The sequence below is a fragment of the Marmota monax genome, unplaced genomic scaffold (genome assembly GCF_021218885.2).
Source record: "Marmota monax isolate L192 unplaced genomic scaffold, Marmota_monax_Labrador192_F-V1.1 WCK01_AAM20220418_F8-fsc00163, whole genome shotgun sequence".
NCBI classification, from domain to species: Eukaryota; Metazoa; Chordata; class Mammalia; order Rodentia; family Sciuridae; genus Marmota; species Marmota monax.
In genome coordinates, this window is record NW_026693660.1 from 1,072,039 (window position 1) to 1,087,731 (window position 15,693).

The window sequence follows — 15,693 nt, forward strand, 5'->3', positions numbered from 1 at the left end:
GTCCTCAGGACTGTGCGTACGCTCCGCGCCTTCGACTTGGCTGAGCGCCGAGTTGCCACCGCAGCTCCGAGTCAGCCGGCTTCCCGGCTCTGACCTGGCGTGCTTTGAGAAACGCGGGGAGGCTGTGGGCCCGGCAATCTGTTCCTAGGCCGGGAGCCCAGTCGCGCGGCAGGACTGGGGGCGGGGCTGGGCGGGGCCAAGGGGGTGAGGCGTGATGACGCCACGGGCGCCTTGCCCACGTGGTGTCTGCGCCGGCGGCGGTTGTGGTAGTTGGGCGGGTGGTAGAGATCGCAACGGCTGCAGCATTCCCGGGGAGCGTGAGACGGCCACGGTGGCTGCAGCTCCGAAGTCGTGAGGGACCTCACGCTTCCCTCCTGTCGCTGGCGCTGAGCCTTCTGCCTCTCCTGCCCGGCTCCTCGACCCCGGCCCCGTCTGGACTGGGAAGAGAGGCCCCGGGGAGGGGCGGAGCTGTAGGTGAGGCGCCAGGAGCCCCTCCCCCTCTGCTGCCCGAGCTAACCCTTGTTAAGTCTCACACTTGTCCTTAGACCCACTTAAAATCAGGCCTCCCATCTCAGGATATCTCTAAGTACCTGGTCCGGGAGGTCACAAATGAGCGGGGAGGGGAATAGCCTTTGACCAAGAGGAGCTCACTTTTCCCATAGACGTTAGCCCTCTGTTAATATTGCAACTGGTAAGTATAAAGTAGGAAAAAATATAGTTGAAAACATTTGCGGGCTGGGTTTGTGGCTCAGTGATAGAGTGCTTTCCTTGCACGTATGAGGCACTGGGTTCAATTCTCAGCATCGCAAATAAAGAAATGATTAAAATAAAGGTCCATCAATAACTAAAAAAAAAAATTTAAAAATTTGCTCTATAATTTGTTGACCTTTAAAAATAAAATTTGAATTCTTACACTTCAGGGAAAATGGGTGCGGGTTTGAAAATGATACCTGCCATAAATGCAGCTGAAGTAAACATACATTAGTTCACAAATTAATGCTTTCAACAGAATGAGTAAATTAGGAAAAGTTTTAACCAGTTTCATTCTATATTATGTAGCGTGATCATCCAAAATTTTATACTTTTCTTGTACAGAGGGTATGTATTTGGGTGGTTTTTTTTTAAACGGAAACATTTTAGTTTTTAATTTTTTAAAAAAGCAAGGTATGCAATTAACTTAATAGGTTGAAATTTTTAGCATTATACCCTTGCATTTATTTAATTTATTTATTTACTTTAAAGAGAGAGAGAATTTTTTTTTAATATTTATTTTTTAGTTATTGGCGGACACAACATCTTTTGTTTGTATGTAGTGCTGAGGATCCAACCCGGGCCGCTCGCAGGCTAGGCGAGCTCGCTACCACTTGAGGCACATCCCCAGCCCCCAGCCCCCCAAAAGGGAAACATTTTAAATCCAACTGATACTTTCTGTCACCAGTGGACTAAGATTTTTTTTCTCAGTAAAAATTTCCTTAAATTATGTGCTTAACAGAAATTGAATTATTTTGTTACAAGACTGCTTCCACTTGAAATGCTGTCACAAGTAACTTGGAAGGGAGATATCTTGTAATGCTATTCTTAGATGTAATAATGCATGAACTTAGTTTATAAACTCTTGGACTATGTATTTGACACGTTAAAAAATGCACAGTATTAGTGTTGACCATCTCTTAATAGTTAACCTATAAATACTGTTCTATAATTTTCTTTCCTCAGAAACAATTGGTCTAAGTAGTGCCACTTGGGTCCCAAGTGCCAGGGAAAGAAGGACACCCAAAGCAGCGGGTGCCAATTGAGAATCAGCATCATTTTCAGGTTGATTAGTGTACAACTATGTCTTCTCATGCCTGACGGCCACAGTGTCACTCTGCAGGGCACACATGCTGATAAAAACTCATCTCAGATTTATCTTAGTCTTTTCCCCCACATCCTTGTCAACACTTATTATTGTTTGTATTCTTAATAACTGCCATTCTGACTGAAGTGAGATGAAATCAGAGTAGTTTTAATTTGCATTTCTTTAATAGCTAGAGATACTGAACATTTTTTTATGTATTTGTTGACTGATTGTATATCGCCTTCTGAAAAGTGTATGTTCAGTTCCTTGGCCCATTTATTAATTGGGTTATTTGCTTTTTTTTTCAGTTCTTTATATACCCTAGAGATTATTGCTTTGTCTGATGTGCAAGTGGTAAAAATTTGCTCCCAAGCTGTAGGCTCTCTTTACCTCACTGATTGTTTCTTTTGCTGAGAAGAAGCTTTTTAGTTTGAATATATCCCATTTATTATTATTGATTTTGATTCTTGCGCTATAGGTGTCTTACTAAGGAAGTAGGAGCCCAATCTGATATGATGGAGATTGGGGCCTACTTTTTCTTCTTTTGGACGCAGGGTCTCAGGTTTAATTCCTAGGTCCTTGGTCCACTTTGAGTTGAGTTTTGTGCATCATGAGAGATAGGGGTTTAATTTCATTTTGTTGCATATGGATTTCTAGTTTTCCCAGCACCATTTATTGAGGAGCCTATCTTTTCTCCAGTGTATGTTTTTGGCTCATACATAAGGTAACTGTAATTATGTGAGTTAATCTCTGTGTCCCCTATTCTGTGTCATTGGTCTACCAGTCTATTTTGGTGCCAATACCATGCTGTTTTTGTTACTATTGCTCTGTAGTATAGTTTAAGGTCTGGTATAGTAATGCCACCTGCTTTGCTCTTCTTGTTAAGGATTGCTTTAGCTACTCTGGATCTCTTATTTTTCCAGATGAATTTCATATGACTGCCTTTTCTATTTCTATGAGGAATATCATTGGGATTTTGATTGGAATTGCATTAATTCTGAATAGTGTTTTTCATAGTATGATCATTTTGACAGTATTAATTCTGCTTATCCAAGAACAAGGGAGATCTTTCCATCTTCTAAGGTCTTCTTTAATTTCTTTCTTTAGTGTTCTGTAGTTTTCATTGTAGAGATCTTTCACCTATTTTGTTAGGTTGATTCCCAACTCATATATGGCTGGTGGGACTGCAAAATGGTGCAGCCAATATGGAAAGCAATATAGAGATTCCTTGGAAAACTTGGAATGGAACCACCATTTGACCCAGCTATTCTATTCCTTGATCTATACCCAAAGGATTTAAAAACAGCATACTACAGGGACACAGCCACATAAATGTTTTTTGCAGCACAGTTCACAGTAGCTAAACTGTGGGACCAACCTAGATGCCCGTCAGTAGATGAATGAATAAAGAAAATGTAGTGTATATATATACCCATATTACATATATGTAATATGTACATTTTATATATACACACACACACACATATATATACACACACACACAATGGAATATTACTCAGCAATAAAAGAGACTAAAATGACATTTGTAGGTAAATGGATAGAGTTAGAGAATATGATGCTAAGTGAAGTTAGCCAGTCCCAAAAACCAAATGCCGAATGTTTTCTCTGATAACATAAGAGGAGGCTGATGCATAGTGGGGTTGGGAGGGGAAGCATGGGAAGATTAGATGAATTCTAGATAGGACAAAGGGAAGGGAGGGGGCAAGGGTTGTATAAAAGATGGTGGAATGAGATGGACATTTGTGAAAACACAAATGGTGTGAATATACTTTGTACACAACCAGAGAGATGCAAACTTGTGCTCTGTATGTGCAATATGAATTGTAATGCATTCTGCTGTCGTATACAACAAATTAGAATAAAAGGTAAAATTATAAATAAATATTTTATACATTAAAAGATTTGTCTTAGTCAATATAAGATTACTTTTTAAATCAGGAAATTTATGATAAAAATACTTGACTCTGATCACCAACCTGGTTTGTCTTTTTCCGCCCTTTTTGTGGTACTGGAAAATAAGCCTAGGGGGATTTTACCATTCCTCCATCTCAGATTTTTCATTTTTTAAGACAGGGTCTTGCTAAGTTAAAGTTAGCAAGGCTGACCTTAAACTTGCAATTTATTGCCTCAGTTTCCCAAGTAGCTGTGATTACAAGTATGTGCCACCATACCTGGCTGGGATCTGATGTTTTAAATATGTTTTCTTTTTGAAGTTTCTCTTTTAAAATAAAATCTTTTTCCTGAAAGAAATACCTTTCGAAGTTGGTCAGGAAGAGATCCAATTGTGTTAGTGTGTCTTCAGCTTTATCATGGACTGTATCTTTGTTTTGTTTTTGCAGTGATGGAGATTGATCCCAGGGACTGGAGCATGCTAGCAAGTGCTCTTCTATGAGCTGCACCCCCAGCCCATGCACTGCATCTCTATGTTTTGTTTTTCAGGGTCCCATTTTGGGAGGTATGTTTGTGTTTTGTTGGACCTTGATTGATGTTGCTGGACATCAGAGGACTGGAAAGTGAGATTAATGAAGATTATTTTTGTCCATGGACTCTCCCAGTTGCTTGGGATCATTCTGTATTCTAGAAGCTATTTTGTTTTATTGGTTTTATTTGAAGGAGCATTTACTGGCATGCTAAGCAAGGGCTCCACAACTGAGCTACACCCCCAGTCCTTTTTATTTTTTTATTTTGAGATAGGATCTCACCTGCCCAGGCTGTCCTCAAACTTGTGATTCTCCTGCTTCAGCCTTTCAAGTCACTGGGATTACAAGCAAGCACTCCTGCACCCTGCCTAACTCCTCCCTTTCTTCTCCTTGAAGATTCAAACCAGGGCCTTGCACATGCTCCATGTAGAACTGCTGTATTGCCAAAAGCCAGGGAAGGTTTCATGAGAAAAATACCAGAACTAAAGAATGTCAACTTATTTCTTTTCTACTTACGTGCTAATTCTGAACTCTCATGATCATTATGAAGCAGTATGAAAGTGAGGACAACTTTCTGCATCCCACATCCTTTTAAAAACTGAAGGACTGTACCCATCCCCAGCCTGGGGAACACCAGGGAAGATGGGAGTGGAGATTATCCTCTGCCCCTGCCTGTGTAGCACAGGCTCACTAAACCTATGTGAGTGTATTTCCTGCTTTCTATAAATTGTAAGAGCTTCTGTGGGACTAGGGGGGGAAGGATTGTAGCTGCTTCTCCCTAATTTTACCGTATTGCGTAAATGTATTTTTTTCTGTTTCCGTCCTATTTTTTATACAGGCAGGTGGTGGAATCCAGCTAGCCAAGATCTAGACAGGGTCTCTGGCCTAGGCTGTGAACAATAGTTCCTGCCCTCTAGGAAATATTCTAGATAGAAATGCCCTGGTGACCTGATTCATGCATTCCTAACTCAAAGTCATCCTGATTTCTCCTCTTGCCTGTGTTCTTGCCCCCATGTCACATCAAACGCAGCCCTGGGTTTGTAGTAGAAAACAGTAAAATCAGAGACACATTTGAGCCACAGCTGCCATTAATTTTCTCAGTCTTTGTGCTAATTCCCTCAATACTATGAAACACTGCTGCCTTCTTGCTCTTTTCCCTAAAGGTGTGACACATGGACATTTGACTTTTCTAATTTTGAGAGCTGTTATAAAGAAAAGGTTTTATAGGTAAGAAACTTCATCCCTTCTGTTTCCTTTCTCTTTTTTTTTTTTATATATTTATTTATTTATTTTTCGGTGGACACAACATCTTTGTTTGTATGTGGTGCTGAGGATCGAACCCGGGCCGCACGCATGCCAGGCGAGCGCGCTACCACTTGAGCCACATCCCCAGCCCCATCCTTTCTCTTAATTTATGTCTTTTTACACGAATTTCTGTTTTATGATATGGTTATATTTAGCAAGAGGGCCAGAGGCTATTGGCTCAGTAATAGGATCAGCTCTCAGCCCATAAACAAATCTTTACCCAGCAGATCTCATTTGAAGTCTCAGTAGTACGCTCTGTGTCAGAACTGAGACCTGGCATTATGACTATCCTCCCAACTGTGAGATCCATGTATTTAGGAGGTGTATTTTTCAGATTAGAATGTCCTTTTCCTAAGGAAAAAAGCTACATGGATAGCCATAATTTTTGCAAATATTATTTGAGCCTTTGCAACATATTGGAGCTTGTTCCAGTGCCCTCGTGTACCTTCATGTGCCATCAATAGTTCTAATGGCTATTTCTGTCTATTGCTTCCCACTTTATTGATTGTGGAAACCTTTACAGAAATTATAACTTTTCTAAAGTCTACCACATAAAAGGCACGAAAATAATTTGAATTTTCTGACTCCATATTTAGTGCTTTTCCCAAATTCTCACTGTTTTGTTTTTTTTTTTTTTTAATGCTGAAAAATAGTCTCAACAGGCTCTCTGCACATGGTTGTGTCAGTTGTATATAGCAAAAGGGCAGACTAGGGCAGGAGGCCACATATGGTAGGATATGTCCTGTACTCTGCTCACCCCAATCTTTTTCTAATTTCTATAAAGGCACTGTATAGTCTTCTCTGAGAACCAAGTATGTCCCACCTCTGAAAAATAAGGAAGGCAGGGGCTGGGGCTGGGGCTCAGTGGTAAAGCACTTGCCTAGGATGGGTGAGGCACTGGGTTTGATTCTCAGCACCACATAAAAATAAAGTTATAAAAAATTATGTTTTTTAAAAAGTAAGGAAGATAATGTCCAGGGGCTTCTAATTGTAGCTGATGTCTTCCCCTTAGATACTGTCTGAGAAGCTTTGTGGGTACAGGATAGTTATCACTGCTGGTAGTTTTTCATTAGCTTTCTTGGTTAGTGAGTGTTTGTGCTTGTAATCATCACCAAGTACTGAGTATATGTGTCACCATTATACATTTTTTTTCTCTTCTAGTTTTTGTCTTTTCTATTCTTTCTCCCCTGCTGAGGTCAAAAGCCAGTGGTGTAGATGTGGAGCAAGATGGGAAATACCTGTTGGCATTGCTTGGCCTCTCCACACTCAGATATCATGATCAGTAGGATTGACCAGGCATTTCTTGCTCAGCTGACCCATGACTTTCCAGTGTAAACTCTTCTCTTGCTATAAATGACAAAATGTCATCTCAATTCTTACCTTGCTAATAACAGTCTGACTCCCTGAAATTCAGTTGTTGTTTTGTAGTTATCTTCTTTATCAAGAGGCTCCATGGAGAGCTGGAAATTGTAAATGTTCCTAAAGTATCAATATATCCCATCTTCCCTTTTCTACATAAGACTATTTAGCCCCCACTTAGCTTGTGTGTTCCCTGGTTCACTCCACCCAAAGTGGACTCATGAATAGGGTTCTCCCCTATTGATATTTATTCCACAGGATCTAACCAGACAGCAGTTTCATTGTAGCTCAGGTGGGAGTTGTTCTCAGTGATGTAGTAAGGCCTTGTCATAGTTGCAGAGTAGCAGCTGCTCAGATGATTCCACCTCCTAAGGGGACCTTTTATAATGGTATTGCTCACCACAGTGGGTGTTCTTTGAAAGACTAGAAGAAACCATGTTCAATTTAAACAAAACTTTTTTGACATTTTAAGGTTACTGGTTTGCTGCCTCTTTCCCCAGGAAAAGGAAGTTGAAGTACATCTTCCCTGTGAAGAATCTGGATGGAGTTGTGCATTTCTTTCTTTCTTTTTTTTAAGTGCATTTGTTTCTGATGATTTCCAGAAAGAGAGTTGTATTATGCACATAAGCTGTTGACCAGCACCAAAGGAAAAGAAAGAATTGTTACAATAGCATTTTCCCTGCTGTTGTAATCTTCCATTTCTTTCTTCTTTCAGATTTAAAATTCATCTTTCAAGAAGACTTTGGTTTGGGCAGCCTGCCCCCCAACCCCCTGTAGGAGGTCTCCCTCTTGAAATGAGAAAAGGCTCTGTGCCCAGGTCCCATCTTGCCACAGCTTGACTGCCTGTTGCTGGCCTGATGAAGGTTATAAGAAACATCATACCTTCACAGTCTCTCCAGATGTATTCATTGTCATAAACGTTGCACTTCAAGCCAGTTATTTGATTTATGTCATTGTACTTTGAATCTACCTGATAGTAATTGTCAGGGATGATGGTATGCACCCAGTAGCAGCCTTTAAGCCACCTGTATATATATTTGAATTTCACAGTTTGGTGGTAATCCTTTCTTCTTTTGATACTTGGAGTTTCAGGCTATTAAAATTACAATAAACTCTTGAGGTACTTTAGATGCTCTTCTGCTTCAGTTTACATGTTTTATTACACTATCTTGTTTGTGTTTACCAACAGGATTACAAGAATATGTAATGTCTGGCAAAGCAAATAGGAAGTAAAGTAAAAGTATCTTGCTCAGCTTAGCCTATCACTGCTTCTTCCCCAAGTCAAGCATGCCCTTTAAACTTTAATGGTTAACAATTACCCGGAGACCTGTTTTCAGGAAAATGTATAATCAATTCATTTGATGGAAACATTTTTGACTAAGATGATATGTTTTTATCCTAGTTTTCCTTGAAGCTGTTAAGTATTTGGAGATATAAATTTGAATAAATAGAATATTTATGCAGCTCAATATGAGTTTTATAAAAGATGGTCTATGAGATCAGGTATTATGACACACTTAGTATAAATTTGGTTATGTCTTCTTTTAGAGCAATTAAGTGATGGCAAGTTTTCCTAAATAGCATAAGAGCTGGTTGAGTTGATATTTGGAGTTTATTGTAATTTCTTGCCAATTTTGTTTCACACTTAGTAACATAGGGAAAAAGAGATGTTATACAGGTCAATTGTAATATGTGGATTCTTCTCCAGGATCGAAAGAGTCAAAGAGGAACCACTTGGTTTACCATGGGTCTGAAGTACTTTTGAACTTTTAAAACCATTTAATTAAAGTGGTTTCAATTATTTTCCAAGTCATTTTTGTGTCTTATTCTGTTAAGAAAAAGTAGTTAATGTTTTTGATAGTTTATCAGAATTTGTCAGATTTTTCTGGTTTTATAAATAATTATGCTGATTTACTAGGAGGAGGTTGGGGGATTTTAGAACAGTTGCTTTCAAGTAGTGATGGATTTGAAGCATTTTTTGAAAATATCTTTAAGTTTTTGTAGGTTGATGAGATAATGTACACTTGACTGTTATGTGATCAAACTTTTATTGCTCTTCTGTTTATTTACTGGTGAGTTTAGATGAGTTTTCAACTCTAAACGAGGATAATACTACTCTCTCATAGGGATGTTTGTGGTCCAATAATTAGGGTCCAGCCAAATAGTAGTGGTTGTCATGTTAATATTTCAGTTTAGGAACTTACTGGTCATTCAGGGAATCCCTGAAAAGAGTAGACAGAGGTGCATGTGTTCACTCGGGTGTTTGTTGTGAGCTAGCCATTGGGCTGAACCCTTTAACTGCGAACTCATTCTCCCATTAGTCCTGTGAGATAGGCGCTTTTCTCTTCTTCTAGCTACACATGAGAAGATGAAATCACACAGGGGTTGCCATTGCTGTTAAGTGGGAAGTCAGGATTGAAAGCCAGACAGTCCAATCTGGAGCCTGTGTCCCTAACTCTCCCTATAGACTGCCTTACACTTGGGCATGCCCAGGAGTCTCTAGGTGGAGTTCAAGTTCAGTCCTGCTCAGGGTTGATTTTAAAAGCTGATTGACCAGTCCAGTCCTGAGGAAATCTCCCTGTCCCTGATTCCTTGGCTCCCTAGTGGATACAATCCCCAAAGTGTTCTTGTGTGGGTTTAGTCCCTCATTCACCCCTTATTTCGCTTACCATGGACACCCTTTGAACACACCAGTTGGTGTTCATGGTGGGCCATAGATCATGGCCAAATGGGCTGGTGGTTTTAAAAATACTACATTCAATATAGGAGAAAAGGTGGACGGGTTCACTTCCTCTTGAAGGAGTGGATTTGGGGGCTAAGATGGGCAGGCCTCAGAGACCCGGTTAGTGGTTTTAGGAACTCTTAGTAGCATTTTGCTTACTTTCTATCCTTGGAGATATAATCCCAAGATAAAATCACTTTCTATAGTCGATTTATAAAAGATTACCTTGCAAAATAACTTTATGTTAAAACCTACTGATAGTCTCTAATCTGTGGCTTATGGTTAGGGTCAGATGTTGAACAACCTGTACCTGCTATTTAGAAAAAAGAAAAAATCCTGGAGGCTGGGGAGGGAGAGAATGAGTGTGTCATTGCTATCAGAGTTCACTTTTGGCTCTCCATACCCAGTTTGTGTGAGGCATGTTATTAGGATCTGAGGATCCTAATGTGTTTCTTCCAAAGCCAAATTAAGTAATTTTTATCAACCCACTGCTAATGTGTGAACTCCTTAGGAGTCCTAATTGCTTATTACTGCTTCTGTATCATTGTATGTAGTAGATGTTAAATGAATGTTGGTTAGATCAGTAAATGGAGACATTTTGTTAAATTAATGAAAGAGTATTAGTTTAGCTACTCTCTTATTTCCAATTTCTTATTGGACTTTCAAAACACACCCATAACCACCAACTATCAGAGACAGTTTTTCATCACTTTTCTGGCATGTGTGAGGCACTGGGTTCGATTCTCAGCACCACATATAAACAAACAAACAAACAAATAAATAAATAAATAAAGTTCCATCTACAACAAACATTTTAAAAAGAGGGGGTGGTGGAATTGAGCTGTTACATTTTGAACAACAGTATGAAAAAGTGAAGTGCTTGTGACAGCAAAGGAAACAATGAGCTCTGATAATTCCTAGTCTTCATCACAACTGCCATGGTCATACGTTGCTGGAATCTGTTTCTTCTATCAGGCTTAGAGTCTGGGTGCCAGGTGATTGCTGTGAATGCATTGAGCGATTTTGGATTTGGAAGTATAGAGAGGTTGTTAAAAGAAGTGTTAGAAGGGTTTTTTTTGTTTTTTTAATTACTGTAGGTAGCACAAATTCAAAACTGTACTGTCTTCCAAAAATTCCTAAGGAGGAAATCTTATCTTCACACAGTTTGCTGTAATTCTGCTGGAGTGAGCCGTAGTTGCTTAGTACATTTGAATACCTAAGATTTCTTCAGTAACTTATTGTCTATAGTTTGCAGTTTAATTTTGTTACCAGTCTCTGGACAATAGTTTGTTTTTTTTTTCCAAGAAAGATTATTATTTGTAAATGTGTTCAGCCATTGTGACATGTGGCGCTTATTAAACGTAATAAGAGGAAGCCCTCATGCACCAAGTGTGGAAGCTCTTTCCGGCTCTGCAGAGCCTGGTGAATGGCACTTCCTTATTTGTTTTGGGCTATCTCTATAGAGGGGCATGGCCAGCTTCATTTTGCTTATGTGGTAGTTACTGAAATAGCAGGAAATGGTGTGAACCCTAATGCACTGTTGATCCCTCGAGGACCTGAGTCTGTGCATTCCTGGTCCTATGAAATTGAGTGAAATTGGTTGAATTTTCTGAAATTCCTGTTAGTGGAAAAACTACTACAGAAGTATGTGGGACAGGAAAGAGATTTTTAAGGGCACAGTATGTATATTAAGTTGTGAGCTAAGTGATTTACCAAAATATTGGTTCATAATGTTGGCAGTGTCTTCAGTGCTTCTTCTCAGTTTTTAAAATTTTATATTGAGATAAAGTATCACAATTTTAACCATTTAAAAATAGACAATTTAGTGTATTTTAGTATATTCACAATGTTATGCAACCATAACTGCTGTGTAATTCCTGAACATGTTTATGGTCCCCCAAATATACCCTGTACCTATTAAGAACTCATTCTCTTCCCTCCCCTGAAAATTTGGCAACCACTAATTTGTGTCTGGATTTTCCTATTCTGTATATTTTATGCAAATGAATAACTTGAAAAATAAATAGTATCTAACTCATTCTTTGACTAAGTTCAGCTTATTAATGGCTCTGATGTTCTCATTAACCACCCCCATGCTGTAATTAAATGGTTATTAAGTAAACATAAGAATTTTACTTAAGTAGCAGGTATTTTCTTTTTTCTGGACGAAGTCATTTTTGATAATGAAATCTCAGTCCTTGTCCCACACAACTATCCAATAATGAGGACAAGGTTTTGATAAAAAGGGAAAAGCTGGTGTGGTGGTGCACACCTGTAATCTCAGTGACTCTGGAGGCTGAGGCAGGAGAATTGCAAACTGGAGGACTGCCTTAGCAACTTAGTGAGATCCTGTCTCAAAACAAAAAATTAAAAGTTCTAGAGATGTGACTCAGTGGTAGAGTATCCCTGGGTTCAATCCCTAGTACCCTCCCCACCCCCCCGCCCCCCCACCCCTACAGCTGTGCCCTGTTGGCAATCATTATTCATTTGTAGCCATGAGAGATAGCTGTTTCTTGGATCTGCAAATGTCAACCCTGAAGTCTGGATTACTTTATTCCTGTGGTCTGTGAGTCAAAGGACAGATAACTTGTTTTAGGATGTGAAGAAGGTTAATCTTGCTTCTCCATGGTTAGGGAAGGGGAAGGGGAAAGGGAAAAAAAAAACATGTCAGTTTTAAAATAAGCTGCAGTGGCAGAGCAGCAAGGGTTATATTCAAAGCTTGAGGTGGACACGATGCACTTTAGCTCTGCAGCTATGATTTGCTCAGTTTATCATTGCGAACTCTTCTGGCTCATCCTCTTCCCTCCTGTGTCTATCTTTGGCCAATCTGCTCTTCAGGTGAGAGGACCGAAATTCAAGTCTATGAATTGTGCTTTTCTCCAGAAGCAGCACGCTGGGAAAAACACATTGAAATGGCAAGAAAGGGAGACTAGAAGATAAACGTCTGCTCACCTTCCTATTCATGTGGCAACCTGATGAATTTGACTTAAGGGGGATCATTTCAGATCATCAGTCTTATCATCTTTGTAAGTACACAATATTTGGTTTGACTCCAGGTGCTGCAAATCTGATCATTTCGATGTGTTGAAAGGACTCTAATGGGTCCCAGTAAGCACAGCTCATGCTGCTGCTAGAAAATTAACCTAGCAGTGGGAGCTGAGGTCCTCTAAGGCAGCCTTAGGCACCTCAGCAGGTGATGCTGGACCCTGAGAGCTGAGGTCAGGGAGGATCTGACCTGCTGAGTGCCTGGATTATTTTACAGGACCTTGATATGCCAAGTGTCTTTTAGAGAAAGAATCTTTTTATCTTTAGCAAAAGAGTTTGTCACAAAAATATTTTGAAAATAATGGGAAAATATTTTTATTTTTGAATTAAAGTTATCCCTCATTTATATCCACACTGGGGGAGTATGTTATCTGAGTAAAATCCATCAACTTCTAGGATATACCAAGTTCCCACGGCTGGGATGTGTTAAACATTGGGACCTTTGTTTTTGATATAGTGGAGACTTTTTAGGTTAGCTTGGAGAGAGGGGATGAGAACCTTGCTTTTTACTCAAGAGAGTGTGTCAAGACTGTTATGATTTGTATCAAAATGGCAGCCAGTGGCAGAGTGCTTGCCTAGATTGTGCGAGGCACTGGGTTTGATCTTCAGAACCACATAAAAGTAAACCAAAAACTAAGGCATTCTTTCCATCTACAACTACAGATTTTTTTTTTTTAAAGCTGTTGGCAACAGGTCCACCTTGGCCCCTGGAGCCCTACCTCCACTAGTTTGTTCTGCATGCCAGTGTGGCCAGCTCACAAGGCCATGGCGAACTTGCGGTTTTTCTGTTCCTGCTTATCCGTCTGAGACATATGTATCCCACGGGAATGCCTTGACCTTTTCTGGTCTGATGGACTTATTGTTAAGGGAGGTTTTGGTACCTGACAATAATAGATGTTGAAACTAAATTTCTCCCCCCTCCCTCCTGCTTTTGGGTAGTTTTCCACTTCTGCTGCTTGGGGTATAAAAAAAGGTGTGTTAGCAATAAAGATTATTGACTCCTGGATGAAGAACCTTGGTGTCCTGTGTGTCTTTTAACCTCGCCGTCCCTCGCCGGACTCGGCTCCCTTGGCCGGACGCGGCATAAAGCAGTGCAAGGTAAAGATTCCACGAATGATTAAATGTATGATAAAAAATAGTTTGGGATTCCTTGCTGTTTGAGATGTCTTTTTCAATTAATTTAAATTTGCCTATTGTATTCAGACGGTCCTTTTGGGTGAAACTCTCTCCCCTAATGAGAATGTGATTGTAATAACCAATGCATTGAGTGTGTATGTAGTTATATGCATGATGCAACTTGTTTCCACTGTGATATGCATCTTTATTTAAAAAAAATCCACTCCAAAACATTGAAAATAATACATCACTGGAAGATTTATTTTAAATAGCAACATTTATACTGAGATCAACATCCATTTATTTTTAGTGTTTGTAACCTTTTGGTCACATCAAATTGATACCCATCCTTGATGTGCTGAATGCTGACCAATGTAGAGAGGTTTTCCATTTCTATTGAATTTAAACTCTTAATGAAAAGAAAAGTGTTTTGGTAAGAAGAAATTATATGTTAGTACCTCCTTTATCTTACTTCAGGGCTTCCCACAAAGCACCATGTTGCTTGTTGTTTTGTTTTGAGGTAGTAGGGATTGAAGTCAGGAGTGCTCTATAACTGAGCTGCAGTTCCAACCCTTTTAAATTTTTTTTTTGCAGTAGTGGGGATTGAATTTGGGTGCTTTACTGCTGAGTTATGCCTCCAGCCATTTTCTTTTTTATTTTGAGACAGAGTCTGACTAAGTTGACGAGGCTGGCATTGATATTGCGATCCTCCTGCTTCAACCTCCCGACTTGCTGAGATTTCAGGGCATGTGCCACCATGCTCAGCCCAAAGCATCACTTTTTTACATCCACAAGAATTTTACTGTTAAAAGTGACACATGGGACATGGACCCAACACCCAATGCCACACTTCCAAACTGAAGCCACAGACAGTGGTTTCCAGGTGAGAACAGGCCAGTGCTATGCCATTGCTAAATTAAGCTTTTCTGTTTGTTTTGGTTCTACCTAAGTGAGCTGGATTTGATACTACTTGTATTTATTTTGAGTGTGTTCTTCAGAAGGGGAACCATGAACTATGTATTCATCTTTATGCCTAGAGGCCTATTCTCTTCTGAGGTAGATTCCAGGCAAGGAGGAGTTGGTGTGTGTGTGTGTGTGTGTGTGTGTGTGTGTGTGAAAATTGAAACCATAAGTCTATAAGGACATATGCAGTGGCATTTGATATTCCATGAGCTTATAGTTGTTATCAAAGCTTTGAGTTCTTGGAAAAAGTGCATTTAGCTGCTTGATTTTTTTGACACAGTTGACATGGATCCTTATATTTAACTATCCTGAGTGTTGACACCTACCCTGATATGTGTCTTCCCCCTAAAAAAGAAGTTTCTGCCTCATTTCCTCCAGAAGTCCTTTGCTTGTCCTCCCCACAGGACCCATGTACTCAGCTTTGGGCTCCAGGTTGCAGCTAGACAATGCAGGTGGTTATGCAACATGAGAGGATTCAGGATACAAATTGAAATGAGAAAATAATTAAATTTTATTAAGAATATTTAAAAGGATATTCCTAGCATGTAAAAAAAAGAAGTGTAAGAAAAAATAAACAGGACAGTTTTCCAGGGGAAGGGAAGGACATAAGTGGTAGGGGAGCTGGCAATGAGTGAAGATCAGGAACTGACACTGAGGGAGGTCAGGTGCCTGAAAGGGCTCTAGATCCACGACAGCCAGAAGGTGTGCTGCCCTAGGTGGAATTGGGTCTGGCTTGCTTCTGGACCTGTAAGCTCTAGACCCCCCATAGCTGGAAGATCAGCTGCCAAAAGGAGAGATGGCTGTGTCTCCACAGAGATGGCTCCCGATTTCCCAGGATCCTCAGCTGCTGGGCCATGTGCTACCAGAGGTGGAATGGGCTCTGACTCAGCCCCACATAAATCTAC

The 15,693-nt window shown here is 40.0% G+C and overlaps 1 long non-coding RNA gene across 2 annotated transcripts; it reads left to right on the forward strand.

Moving 5' to 3' along the window:
• The first annotated feature begins 261 nt into the window (after positions 1-261).
• LOC124103323 (uncharacterized) lies at positions 262-13,903 on the forward strand. Of its 2 annotated transcripts, none has more exons than XR_006855172.2 (3): positions 262-474; positions 12,503-12,690; positions 13,390-13,903. It is a non-coding gene; the product is annotated as an uncharacterized LOC124103323 (long non-coding RNA). The 2 variants fall into 2 exon arrangements; XR_006855171.2 differs by having other exon boundaries at positions 12,548-12,690.
• Positions 13,904-15,693: the final 1,790 nt, after the last annotated feature.